The sequence below is a fragment of the Empidonax traillii genome, unplaced genomic scaffold (assembly GCF_003031625.1).
Source record: "Empidonax traillii isolate 1590-97213 ecotype Southwest subspecies unplaced genomic scaffold, ASM303162v1 scaffold342:size1861417, whole genome shotgun sequence".
NCBI lineage: Eukaryota > Metazoa > Chordata > Aves > Passeriformes > Tyrannidae > Empidonax > Empidonax traillii.
In genome coordinates this window covers 38,684-51,862 of record NW_020955535.1, presented here as the reverse complement: position 1 = coordinate 51,862, position 13,179 = coordinate 38,684, and positions in this window count along the sequence as shown.

Below are 13,179 nucleotides of genomic sequence, written 5' to 3'. Positions count from 1 at the left end.
AACTGGAAATTCCTCTAAGGTCACCTTGTTCATCCTTGCCCACAAGGGCTTTAATGCTGTAAAATCTATCTCTGAAATATGAAAATCCAAGGCTGTCTTTCCTTTTCGCAGATTAACTTCTCTGTAAATACTACTTCCCCCATCCCAGGTCTCCCCCCCATTAGCAACTATTAGTGTCTTAATATCACTGGCATTCACCAGGAAAATGCATTTCACCTTCTATCACATTCAGATCAGAACAGATCTTTTTTTTAGAAACTTCAGAGAAGAGATCTTTTTATTTCAGGAGATGCTTGCTATTCAGAGATTGTATTTCACATTGCAATTGAAAGGGATTTAATGATCCATTTATAATAATTAGAGCTGTCGTGTTTTTGTTCTTAATACATTTTGTGAATGACTAGCTGCAGCACCTCACAGCTGGGCCCAGTAATGCTTGATGGGGCTCTTTGCTCCACCAGGTCTCAAAAGTTTCATAAAAAGAGTAATTTCAAATAATGAAGGTTAAAAAGATGACGTGTAAGTCTTTATACAACACACCTATTCAAATCATTTGTCATACCATGGAATGGCTGGAATAGATCTATAAGAATGAAAAGTGTTATGCTATCTTCCACAGTTCAGTGTTTTATTTACTCTATGACCTTATTTTTCAATAACATTTTAGGCCTACCAGACCTAACACAACTAGAAATTGTAGCCTCAGGCTGCATTTGCCAGCTAAAGAGCATGACTCTGTTATACCAGGGGAGTCTATAATGGTATAATAGCTTCATAGCCAGGCTAAAATGTAATTAATCATCTATTAAGAACTGGGAAATAACTGTAATTGGTCACCCTGTATAGCAGGAGCTGGTTAGGCAGAGAATTAATGAGTTTAATGTTAAGTAATTTCTCTCACCACTTTACCTAAACACCTTACTGCAGTCATTTACTCATACATTTATTCATCTTTCCATTCATTCACTTATGTTCTCAGCATCACTAAGCATCAATCTCTTGATCTTGAAGTCTTTGTTTTCTTCTATTTCTGGAAATTTTCAACATGTTACATGGGCTTTTACTTAAGTGCTTTGATGAATGGAATATGAAAGTGCTAATGGAAGAATAACTCTTTACCTGATTAATCACACTCTAAAATTCAAAAGAAAGAATAATTAGACAGGGATGTCAGTGGAAAATATGAATGCCAAGGGCCTTTATCAGCACCTTGGGCAAGCCAAACCCAGCTGGTTACTTTCCTGATAAGAGAAGCAATATATTTCCTGCTTCTAGAATTCATTAGAGTGATTGAATTGATTCAGTGTCAAACTTCTCTAATGATGCAAGAAAGACTGGGAACTGTAAAATGTGCAAGGAACTGGATAGGCTGGGGATGAATGTGGGTTCTATGAAAAGGAGAACTAATTTGTTTCAAAAGCGAGGTCAGTCTATTTCCAGAACATTCCTACTGCAAAGATTTTTCCAAGGCCTGCCTGGAGGGTGGGAAGAAGGTGAGAGCAGTCTCAGAGCAGGAATAAAACTTCAACAGTAGGTTCTTAAACACAACGGTGCAGGTGATGCTTTAGTAGACAGAGAAAACTTTTCTGAGATGAGGAACACATCTGCAGCTGGACATACATTCTCTGTGTAGACTCCAAAGAAAGGTGTATCCCAGAGGGATTGTCAGAGTAGATGCAAAATTTTTCAAGAATTCAGCACAGATGGAGCAAGAAAACCAACACCCAGATATTCTAATGTTGTAGTAAGTGCTCAACATTCATATTAATATGGGGTGGCACTGGATCCTTCAGATACTGTTGGGACACAAAAAATAACCATAATGCAAACAATGAGAGGTACCAGTAGACCTTGGTGGAAAGGGATGTTTCAGGCACTGTCTTATACTCTGCCAGACTTAAGCAGATGAGCACAAATTGAATTTCATGCTAACTTGCTCTTGGCAATGAGCACCCAAGTTTTTAATTAATTTTTAGTGAATTAAGGTAACTTAATTAATTTTTTTTCACACAGTCCATAGATACAACAAAAACATTTTGATAGCATTATTAATGTGCTCCACAGCCTGCATGTGTGACAGGCAATGTTGTTGGTGTCATTAGAGACACTGATGAAATAGGTGCATACCAGTTGTGAAGGTTGGCAAAACCACTAAAAACCTAGAAAAAAAATGGGTAAAACCAACAGAATTCAAGGATTTAGAAACAACTAAATAGGGATGTGAGGAAAACATGAAATTGGAAACAAGAACTAAACTTTTTACTATGGGGGTGGTTGAGTACACAAAGAGTTTGCACAAAGAGATGGTTGAGTCTCTGTCTATGGAAACATTTAAAACCCAGCTGGGCACGCCCTTGAGTGATCTGCTTTACCTGTTCTTGCTCTGAGTAGGTTGATTGGACTGGATGATCTCCAGAGGTTCCTTCCACATTCCAAATTCAAATAATCTGTGTGATTTTGTATGAAATTATGGTTGCATAGAAACTTTCACCTCTGACGTTTGCTCATTTTTGAGAGCTTAATTTTGTAACACTCTGGGTGTATTAATGTCGTGTATGTACACGTGTTTAGAGACTGGGATTATGGAAATGAACCCATACGTACAAAATCCACCCAATCCATAGTGGGTGCTAGCACTCATATATAGTGTGTGACTTATAGGTTGCATATCAGGCTTGATTGCCAGACCTGTGAAGGTTAATTCTTTCCCTCAGGACAGACAGGGGGGGAAAACTCTGATTTAGAAGGAAGAAGACCAAGTGTTTTTTTTCCCAGATCTAATTTCTGACCTGCAGCAGAACTGTGCAAAATCCTCCGAGTTTACTCTGCCAATTGGTAATACCAGAAAGTCAGCACGTGTTTATGGAGTAAGAGATCCATCCTAGCAGGAGACTGGATCCTATGCTCTGTGGATGAGAAGAACAAGGAATCACTCTCTAAAAACAAAGCCACGTGGTCCATTCACTGTGTCAGGATATGCCTGAGTAAAGGTTTTGTTTTTGACAGGTGCCATGAGGTAAGAGCTGAGGCAAGAAGGTGAGTACAGCCCTGTATACTTGTGTGTAGGGTGTTTGGGTTGCTCTAGCTTGTCCATCTATGCACCTTTCTCAACAAGATCCACAAGGAACTGAGCGAGATGCAGGCCCAAAAAAGGGAAATGACTAGTCAAATAATTTTTCAAAGATAGACAGCTGAGAGGATGTCCTGGGTGCTCCATCACCTCTTCTCTTTAAGACCACCTGTTCACATCTAGAGTAGATCAACACTGACCAAATTGTCTTTATCCAGGGGGGGAATTGAATTCATGACTAGGTCATGTTTAATGGAGATGATGTGTCTCCATACATAGATTTCTGCTCTCATCTGTCATTCCTGCCAATCTTTATCTGCCCACAGCAAAAGTGAAAGATTGGGGGGCAGAGCATGGACTGGAAGGCTGCAGTCCAGTCTACATAATTTGTTCTTTGTGATATAGAAAGAGAAAAGGGCAGGAAATGCGTTTCCTGGCAGCGGTCAAATGGAGTAAAAATATAAGAGAGAAGAAAAGAAATGAGTGTTTATAGTCTCTGATTTCTTGCTATATTTTTCTGGTTCATATTTCAATTACAAATGTATTGCTTGTGGTCAGTTATGCCAGGATTTTTCTTTTGAAATTTCTTCATATTTTTATTGATTTTAATTTTAAATAACATTTCCCTGAGTGAATTTTGAAACAATGGCTGAATATTTTTCATCTTCAGAGGCAGGAAAAGTATTAAAAGGAATGATAAGCATGTCCAGAAGAAAAATATAAAACATTTTTAAAAAGCCAAAAAGCATGAACAAGAATCTTGAGAATTTCAAGAGAGACTTTTAGCATTAGATTTTTTTTTTTTTTTTTTAAATTCGGGCCAAGGAAAGCAAGTATTGTTCAGGTATGTGAAAGAAATATAATTTTTAGTTCATATAGATGAGAATGCTGCATGAATAAGGGGCACAAAGCTGCCAGAATGTGGGATCTGAGTGCCAAAGTCACAAAGGAGATAAGGAATAAAAAGCAGCATCTGCAGACCAGCTCAGTGCCATGGAAAGAGAGACAATCCTGAATTTGAATGGGGAACCAGATTGCAGAAAGAGCCTCATCTGGTCTTCTGCAAACATTCAACTGTCAAAAACCAACCGAGCTGTGAGTTTCCATTTGGTTTTATTGTCACTCTCAATGAATAGAGGGAAAGAAAATGGCAGAAGAGAGAAAGAGGACGGTACAGATGCTTTTAAGAGAGTATTTGGACAGTCCTGAGGGGTTTGGAGTCAGATGAGAAGGGAGTCTAAAACGAAATAGAGCAGAGTGTATCTCATCAATTGACAGTAATTTTCATAGAATCACAGCAGAGAGAAGTGCTGAGAGGAGAAGGATGTGCAACTTGTTCTGGTGAACCTGCGGAGCCCAGGCTGGCTGCCTGGGAAAGCACTGCTACCTGTTCACAATAAGGCAGCACTTTAGGCAGGAATAAAAAAAGAAACATTTTCTGACTTAGAAGATGGTTGGGTGTCCAAAGAGAGATCTAGGGAGAGCTGTGATATATTATGTTGAACTAGTCATCACTGATGACCAAAGTGATTTAAGGCTGTTAGGGATGATGTGCCCCCAAGAGCTAGGACAGTGTGAAATGTGAAACAAGATTACGGTTTTCAGCAAGAAAAAGGAGGAGAAGACCTCGTGGGACTCTAATCAAGGGCTGTGGAAGAGAAGCAGAGATAAGGAGGGTGGACTCTGAAGCAAAAAAGGCATCTGAAAAGTACTTGAAATAGTGAAAAGAAAGTAGTAGGGGTGGCCACTTATATCAAAGGAAACTAACAGTCAGATATGCAGAAAGGAAAAAAAGATAGTCTTAATTCTGTCCTTATATAATAATCTTCCAAGATACATAAAAAAGCAACAGCACTAAAAGCCAAGAAAATGCGAAAGAATAAAGCATGGAGTGAATATTCATTAAAGGAAGAAAAAAAGTCTTGTGCCATTAGAGATTTGACTAGAGACGGGCTGCTGTCCTCCTGCCTCTAGTTGTTACAGTTCTTGGACTGAAGTCCAAAACAAAAACATAAAAGGACGATCCAGCCAAACTACATCTGGCAGATTATTGCAGTTTTCTGGCAAACTGCTGTGAATGTGCCTCGCTTGCATTTTCTTACAGCCTTCACCAGCAGCTACTCCAGCTTCTTCAGTAATGAAGATGTGTCTCTCTCACTTACACATATTGAAGCTGTTCCATTTTAACATAAATAATTAATTATTCATTGGAAAAGGAACTAGGAGAAAGTGTCCAGCATCCCAGGTGAGTGCCCAAACTACTATACTATGGTGAAATTCCCATTTTTTTCTTGCTCATTAGGTCTTAATTCAGCTATGCAAAGCAGAGCAGTGTCAACAGAAGTAAATGAAATGGCTCTGTCCCAAATAACCACAAAATGCACCAAGGAGGGCACCTCCAGAGAAGGTGAAAAGCCTAAGCTTCATTTGAAGCAGAGCATTGCACACTTAGAAAGATATAACCAAATGAGGATAGAGTTTTCTTGAGCCAAGGTTTTTCTTTTACACCTGGCACTAATTGGTTAAATTACAGATTTATTCATCCACAGAAACTAAAAATGTCTTTGTGAAGGGCTGCCCTCTGTCACAGAACTTGTCTTTCATTCTTAAAGAAGAATTTCTAGGAAAAAGAGAGAGAAAACATAACTCATGGAGACTTTCCAGGCACCTGCAGGGATATCAGCAACTTTTGTGTGCTGACTCTTTTTCACAAAAGAAGATTGCGGGTTTAAAAACGGAGCAAAATAGCAGGACACAAGTTAGTCAGAGTGATACTACTTTAAATATGGGTGTTTCATGTAGCAGTTGTACACCTCAAGCTGTGCCAGGGGATGTTCAGGTTGGAAATCAGGAAGACTTTTTCCATTGACAGCATGGTGAAGCACTGGAACAGAGAGGTGGTGGAGTCACCATCCCTGGAATTGTTCGAGAAATGAACTGGACTTGGCATTTAGGGCCATTGTTTTGTTGACGTGGTGGTGTTTGGTCAAAGGTTGGACTTGATGGCCTTAGAGGTGTTTTCCAACATTAATGATTCTATGATTCTGTAATTCTATGATTCTATGATTCAGTTTCCAGTCTGTGTTGATATTGAGGATTGCCCTGACCAAGGTGCAAAACTTGTACTTGGCCTTGTTGGTGTTCATGAGAATTGCATAGATCCACTCCTCAGGCCTGTCAAAGACCTCTGGGTGGCATCCCTTCCCTCTAGTGTGTCATTGGTGTCATCTGTAAACTTGCTGAGGGTGCACTCAATCCCACTGTCTGTCACTGATGAAGATATTAAATAGCATTTGTCCCAGTAGGGACCCCTGAGGGAGTCTACTCGCTACTGGTTGCCACCCAGACATTGAGAACTGACTGCAACTCTTTGGATGCATTCATTCAGCTGATTGCTCATTCATAAAATAGCTCCTTCATCAAATACATGTGCTTCCAATTTAGAAACATGGATGTTGTGTGGGACCATGCCAACAGAGTTAATTGAGGTTCAAGATGGTCAAGATAGATGGTATAATTTATACATACCAGTAGTACTGTCAGATTCCTGTGCCTTTCTTTCCCCTTCTTTTCCTGGGAGAAACTGAGAGATGCTGAATGGATGTTGTTGGGTCAGCTTTGATCTTGCAGGCTTTGAAGGAGAGACAAAGAAACCTGCACATTTCACATCAAAGCCATAAACCAAGTTCATACTGGAATTTGGATCCCTCTTGCCTGATGATCAGGGTAGAAAAACAGCATTTCCTGGGAGGTTACCTACATTTTTTTAATGTATTTGCAATAGCACATACCTCCTACTCTTTTGTTTTCTGTTTCTCATAACAGCCTCACAAAGCTTTCATCAGCCTTCCATTGCTGTATTCATTTAGGGGTGCCCCATGTGGTGTGGATGCTTTTTTCAGACAATGCCAGTGACAAAAAAAAATGAGATTTGATGATGAAGGCAGTCAAGCAAAGCTTTAGCAGTAGCTTGTTCCTTTTGGGTTATGGTACAGAAGAATTGATAGCACACCCACGTTTTAAGATAAAAGGAGTCCTTTTCTCGGGAAAAAAAATAAAAGAGAGTCAAACACAGTGATTTTATGCATTTGATACTTTGAATACATGATACCCAATGGAACAATCCCCCTAAGCCCTCTCCACGGGAATCCTGGGGAGTTGCAAAAATCAGATGGTTCAATGGTGCCATGAGGGAAGAGTGAAACAGCTTAACACTCTGTGAAAATGAGGATACCTGGGGGTGCTCTTCCAGTATGGGAAGTTTCTTTGCAAGAGAAAGTTCTTGCACACCACAGTATCAGGATGTTGCTGGTTGTGTGACAAGCTTTGCAAATAGCTTTAAACATTGTCCAGAGCTGACTGATGCGTGGAAGGAAGAGCTGTCAAACAGATGGCGTGTGTCTCTCTTCAGAGTCAAGCAGCATCCTATACACTGGTGTAGGATAAAGGAACTTTTCCATTCTGCACCATGGGCTGGTGGGGGAAAAGGCACTTTGACTGCCTGAAATGAAAGGCTTTTAGTTTTCTTTTTTTCTTCATCTAATGAAGCACTTTCTAGCTTAGTCTGTTTATGGTCACACTTTCTATGAATTTTTCATTATAAACAGCTAAAGGTTTAGTAAATAATTAATTGCTCCTATAAGCATCTTACAGACACAAGCACCTGGATAAGAAGCATTTTTAATTATGAAAAACTGTGGCATGGGCAACATGCTGGACTGCTGGGCTTTGCTAAAAGCTGATTTCAGAATGCTTATTAAAAGATAAGTTATCAATTAACCCTTTATGTGGTAATTCAAGGAACATTTGATCCCATTTATTTTCAAAATGAACATTAAAGGAGTTTCAGGCAATTGCTCTAGGCTTCTTTTGTGTCTGACCATGACAACAGTCATGAAGGGTCTGGTTTGGAGCCAATTTCAGATCAAAGCTGGCTGTATGAGCCCTGAGCTGTTGTAGGACTGGGAGTGCTGTGAAACTTTTCATCGTAGCTCTTTGGAGTTGTGCATCCTGTGGAGGTTCTGGAGGTAACACAGTTGAAGTCTTGGCCTGTGGTGTCCCCATGGCACTGCACTATTGAGAAAATGAAAAACTGAAACAATCCTTTACCCTATCTGTGCTTACTCACTGCAACCAGCTCAGCTGAATCACGCTTCCCTGTGAAACCTGGGGATCGTCCTAAATAAAAAAAATCTTGTGACAACAAAGCAAGTGCAAAGAATGAGATCACAGGAGGAAAAAAAGAAATCTCTCCTAAAAGAGGAACCCAAAGCAAACCTAACTGCAGGTCTGTCCCAATAATCCTTCTCTCACAACCACAGTCTTTGATTGATACAGACAAATGTTAAGTTCCCTCCCTCAATCACATTGAGAGGTGATGGGGTGAACTCAGTCCAATACATAAGTTTGCTGTCAAACTTTTTTCAAGTGTTTAAGAAGGAAAATATTTTCATTATTTATATATATATATATATGTCACATCAGTTATGTAGCTGAGGGTTGCAATAAAATAACTTAAAAGTCTGCTTGCACTGTTGTGAACCTACCCCATGACAACCACTTGTTTCTATACTAAAATCAAACCAAAAAATTACAGAATCACAGAATTACAGAATGAATTAGGTTGGAAAAGACCCCTGAGATCACTGAGTCTAATCTATGACTGAATACCACACTAAGTGCCATGTCAAGTCTTTCCCTTAATGGTGACTCCATCACTTCCCTGGGCAGCCCATTCCAGTATCTGATCACCCTTTCTGGGAAGAAAATCTTCCTGATGTGCAACATGAAGCTCCCCTGGTGGAGCTTGAGGCTGTGTCTTCTTATTCTATCCCTGGTTGCCTGGGAGAAGAAATTGACCCCCACCTGGCTGCAACCCCCTTCAGAGAGTGATGAGGTCACTTCTGAGCCTAAACACCTCCAGCTCCCCCAGCTCTTCTTCACAGGACATGCTCCAGACCCTTCACCACCTTTGGTGCCCTTCTCTGGACACACTCCAGCCCCTCAATGTTCTTCCTGAACTGAGAGCCCCAGAACTGGACGCAGGAATTGAGGTGCAGCCTCACCAGTGCTGAGTACAGGAGAAGTACTGCCCTCATCCTGCTAGCCACACTATTTTTTATACAGCCCAGGATGCCACTGGCCTTCTTGGCCACCTGGGAACATGCTGGCTCACATTCAGCTGGCTGTTGATCAGCAAATGATTATAATTGTCTTAAACCATTTAGAAACAAAACTATCTCACCTGGTTCCCTTGCCCAAACACAAAAAACTGAAAAGAACAAAGAATACCAAAGCAAACTGAACTACAGATCTATCCCAAAACCCCTTCTGCTGCAAAGATTTATGTAGCACCAACACTAAGTTCAGACCCTCATTCACATTCAGAGAGGGATTTCAGCACAGGCACACCCATGGGAAAAAGACAATAGCTTTTGCCAGTGATTCCTTTCACTCTCTCTGAGGGTGGTGAGACATTGGAACAGGTTGCCCAGAAAAGTTGTGGATACACCATCCCTGGAAGTGTTCAAGGCTGGGCTGGCTGGGGCTTTTGAGCAACCTGGTCTAGTGGAAGGTCTCCCTGCCCATGGCAGAGGTTTGGAACAAGATGATCTTTAAGGTCCCTTCCAACCCAAACCATTCTATGATTCCACCCATAACCCAAGAGGTTTCTCTCATGGTGAACCCCTAAGCTTCTAAGGGTACATGAAAAGAACAGGGATTAGCACCTCTTTCTAGGGTCCTTGATCGTGAGATCAAGGCTGTAAGCTGTGGAAAACCAAGGTGTCCTTGCATGTTTTGAGTACCTGCAGTTGCTTTAGACTCATCTTCTTGCAGACTGGATATTTCTTTTATAATCAATCTCCTTCATACGTTGATAAATGGAGGTTGTTTGAGAACCTAAGAGAAGAAAAATACAAAAAAAAGAGAAAAGGCTTCTCACATGTTTGAAAAATTGCTTCACAGTCCAACAGCCTCCTCTTCCGCCTCCACTCTCGTTCTGTGCCTCTCAGCACATCTCCTGACTGCGTTATTCCCGGTTCAGCTCCCCTCTCCCGTGCTGGGCAGTCACCTTGTGCAAAGTCAAGTGGCTGCAGAAGTCACGCAAGCGGGTCAGTGCCTGTGCTGTCTGCTCTCGGGGGACAGATCCTGCACAGCAGCTGGGATTGAGCTCCTGGATTGGAGCTTCCCTCAGCATTTCTCCTGCTGGAGCTAAAAACACAAGGCTGGACTGATGGAGACACCAGAAGTACATTTTCCCAGAGGTCAACTAAATTCTGGTAATGATGCAATGCCGCAGTGCACTCCTCCTAATCCAATCAAACAGCGTAATGGTTTAGGCTCTGTCAGATAAAGTTCAAGGTAAGCATGTGAAATGTGGCTGCTCCTCAGCTTCTGGCAGCTTTCCTAAGTGATGAGAAGCAGATAAGAGGAAGAAAAAAGCCTCCCATCTCCAAAAAGAGACTTCAACACAGACGCACACTTGAAAAAAAGACAATACTTGAGTTCAGCTTTCTTTGCCAAGATTTTTTTTTTTTAAGCTTCTCTGTTTTACTCTGATCTTCTGATTTTAAGGCCTATTTATTTTAGGTGCAGATTATTTCTAAAGTTGTTGATTAATTTTGTTGCCACAGTTTATGGATTGTAACCAGGTCTGGAGTGAGGACTCCTGATTTGTTCTCAGACGTGAGCAGACCCAGTACCTTGGGGAAACTCAAGATCTCTTTAAAATACCTCAAATTGAGTGTCCAGAAGTTGGCATGCCAGAAAATATTGTTTATTTCTGGAGCTTTTTGCTCTCTGCCTTTGAGCATGGTGCTAACAATGCCAAGGTAATGGGTTCAATCCCTGTACAGACCATTCACTTAAGAGCTGTACTCGATGATCCTTGTGGGTCCGTTTCAACTCAGAACATTCTGTGGTTCTGTGGTCTTTGCTCAGTAAGGTCATCAGTGTTACTTAAGCAGTTCAAAAGAAAAGACCAGGGAATCTAAGTCTCCATATAGTTAATCTGTATTGGGTTAGTACTGTAATATTGCTTCTGTATGGATTTAAATCCATCGAACAGTAAATCCACCATCAAACAGTAAATGCACAAGAATTCACACGGCTATTGACCTGATTTATTCCTTATTAAATGTTAATTGCAGTTTCTTCACTATGTCCTATTGAAGTTGTCCAGCTGTGCGAGAGATACATATATATTTATCTTTTAGTCAGTGCCGTGCATTCATCCAAAGAACACACAGCACTGACAGATACACCAGGTATTTCCCATGCAGGACAACTAAATTAAAGCAAATTAGAGATACACCATAGATCTACTACCTACTTTAATCCCACCCAAAAGAGATTTTTCTGGCTTTGGGGAGCGCCTGTCCCTCTCCTCTCCTCTCTTCGCATGTTCTGGTGCCTAGTGAAACACTTTGCAGTAATGATGTCATTTATATTTCCATGGATGAATTTTCAAGAGAATTAGGCTTGCAACGAGCAGGGTGCTGTGCACCTTTGTCAGGTGGTTCCAGGATACTGTCAATTCTTAATTACCTGTGAGGGGATTACCCAGGACATGGATTAACTCTGCTGTTGCTGCAAACCTCTGAGGCCAGACCTGCCCGATCTGGCTCAGATCTGCGACTGGCAGGACTGCGCTGGCTCAGCGCTGCGAATGTTTGCGGGTCTGAGCTCCCCTGAGATGTCCAGCTGCTACAGGAAGTTTAAGATTCAGCCTTGTCTGGTTTCTTGCTTGTGTGTTACCTTGCAGAATAAGGACAGAACTGCAAGTCACTGTCGTGGTATTGTCTTAATGGTATTGAAATCATGTAAACCCAACCTATTAATATAAAACCTGCTTGGAAGGAAAATGAAGCCCTGAACTAATTATTTAAGACTTGATTCCTTCTATTTCAGAACTCCTGACTTTTGTTTTCTCGTGAATCTAAAATGCTCATCTGCCCTGTACAATACTTTCCCAGTGTCTGCAGTGTTGTTGCACTGGTATGATGCATAAGAAGTGAAACAGCTCTGATTTAATTGACATTCCCAACTCTGCCTGAGCAAGTGTTTCTCTGGAATCTGGTTGCTCTCTCTGAGTAAACTATGTTGTTGCCAGTGTTTACTGAAGGGATTTGTTGACTGGGAAATGCAGCTACTCCTTACACTTGGATTGCACCTCTTGCCAGCCACTGTTTTGTTTTCTGAAGAGTTCATTACCCTGGCTAAGGCTTTTGCTTCTCCCAAGCGCAGCTCACAGGTCTGCTGTGTGGATCTCAGTTATTCCATCTGTTAGTTGTTTGTTTTGGTTTTTTTGCAAGCTTGTCATTCAATGACTTTCTTCAGTACTATAGAAGATTCAACTATGACAGCTCCAGTTATCCCATGATTAAACCTAAATGGTCATAGCCCGGTGGGCAATACATCAACCTCCATTCTACATCCAGACATGGTCCCATCGGAGCAGCCTTGGATGCTTCCATGGGTGTTGCTGATGGGACAGTCATAGAAACATAGATCTGGAAAAGACCTCCAAGATCATCAAGTCCAGCCAGTCCGAGTAGATCAGGAGAAGCCATGGCAGGCATATGCCTTGCTTTATTCTGGGCCATATGGGTTTTGATGTTAAGACGGAAGTTTCTTACTGTTCCCAAATAATCAAGATTCTCCTGGATGTTTGTATATACTTTCCATCTTCTGACCCACAGTTGCCCCACCCTGCTGGAGTACTGCAGCTTCATTTTTTTTTTTTTTGCGCACGTAGCTGTAAAAGTGTCAGTTTAGTTACAGCAATGTGAGGCACTTCTGTTAGGCCAGAGCCTTGGATTAGTCTTCAAACTCTTCGTTGCATGGTTAATACAGTATAAGAACTGTCTTGCTAGGAGGGGAGCTACATCAGATGCTACAATTGTTTTTATTTTTTCCTAAAGTTTGACCCTACAAAGGAATGTCTCAGAGTCTGAGAAATCTGAGGAAACTCGATTTTGGCAAATCTTGTGGGTTTGGAAGCATCTTTTCAAGGCAGTTTTTCTTTGGTATCATTCAGTTTTCTAAGTATACTCCAGAGTGAAAGATGGGCTTTTCAGGGAAGGAATGCATTTAAAGCTAAATTTTAC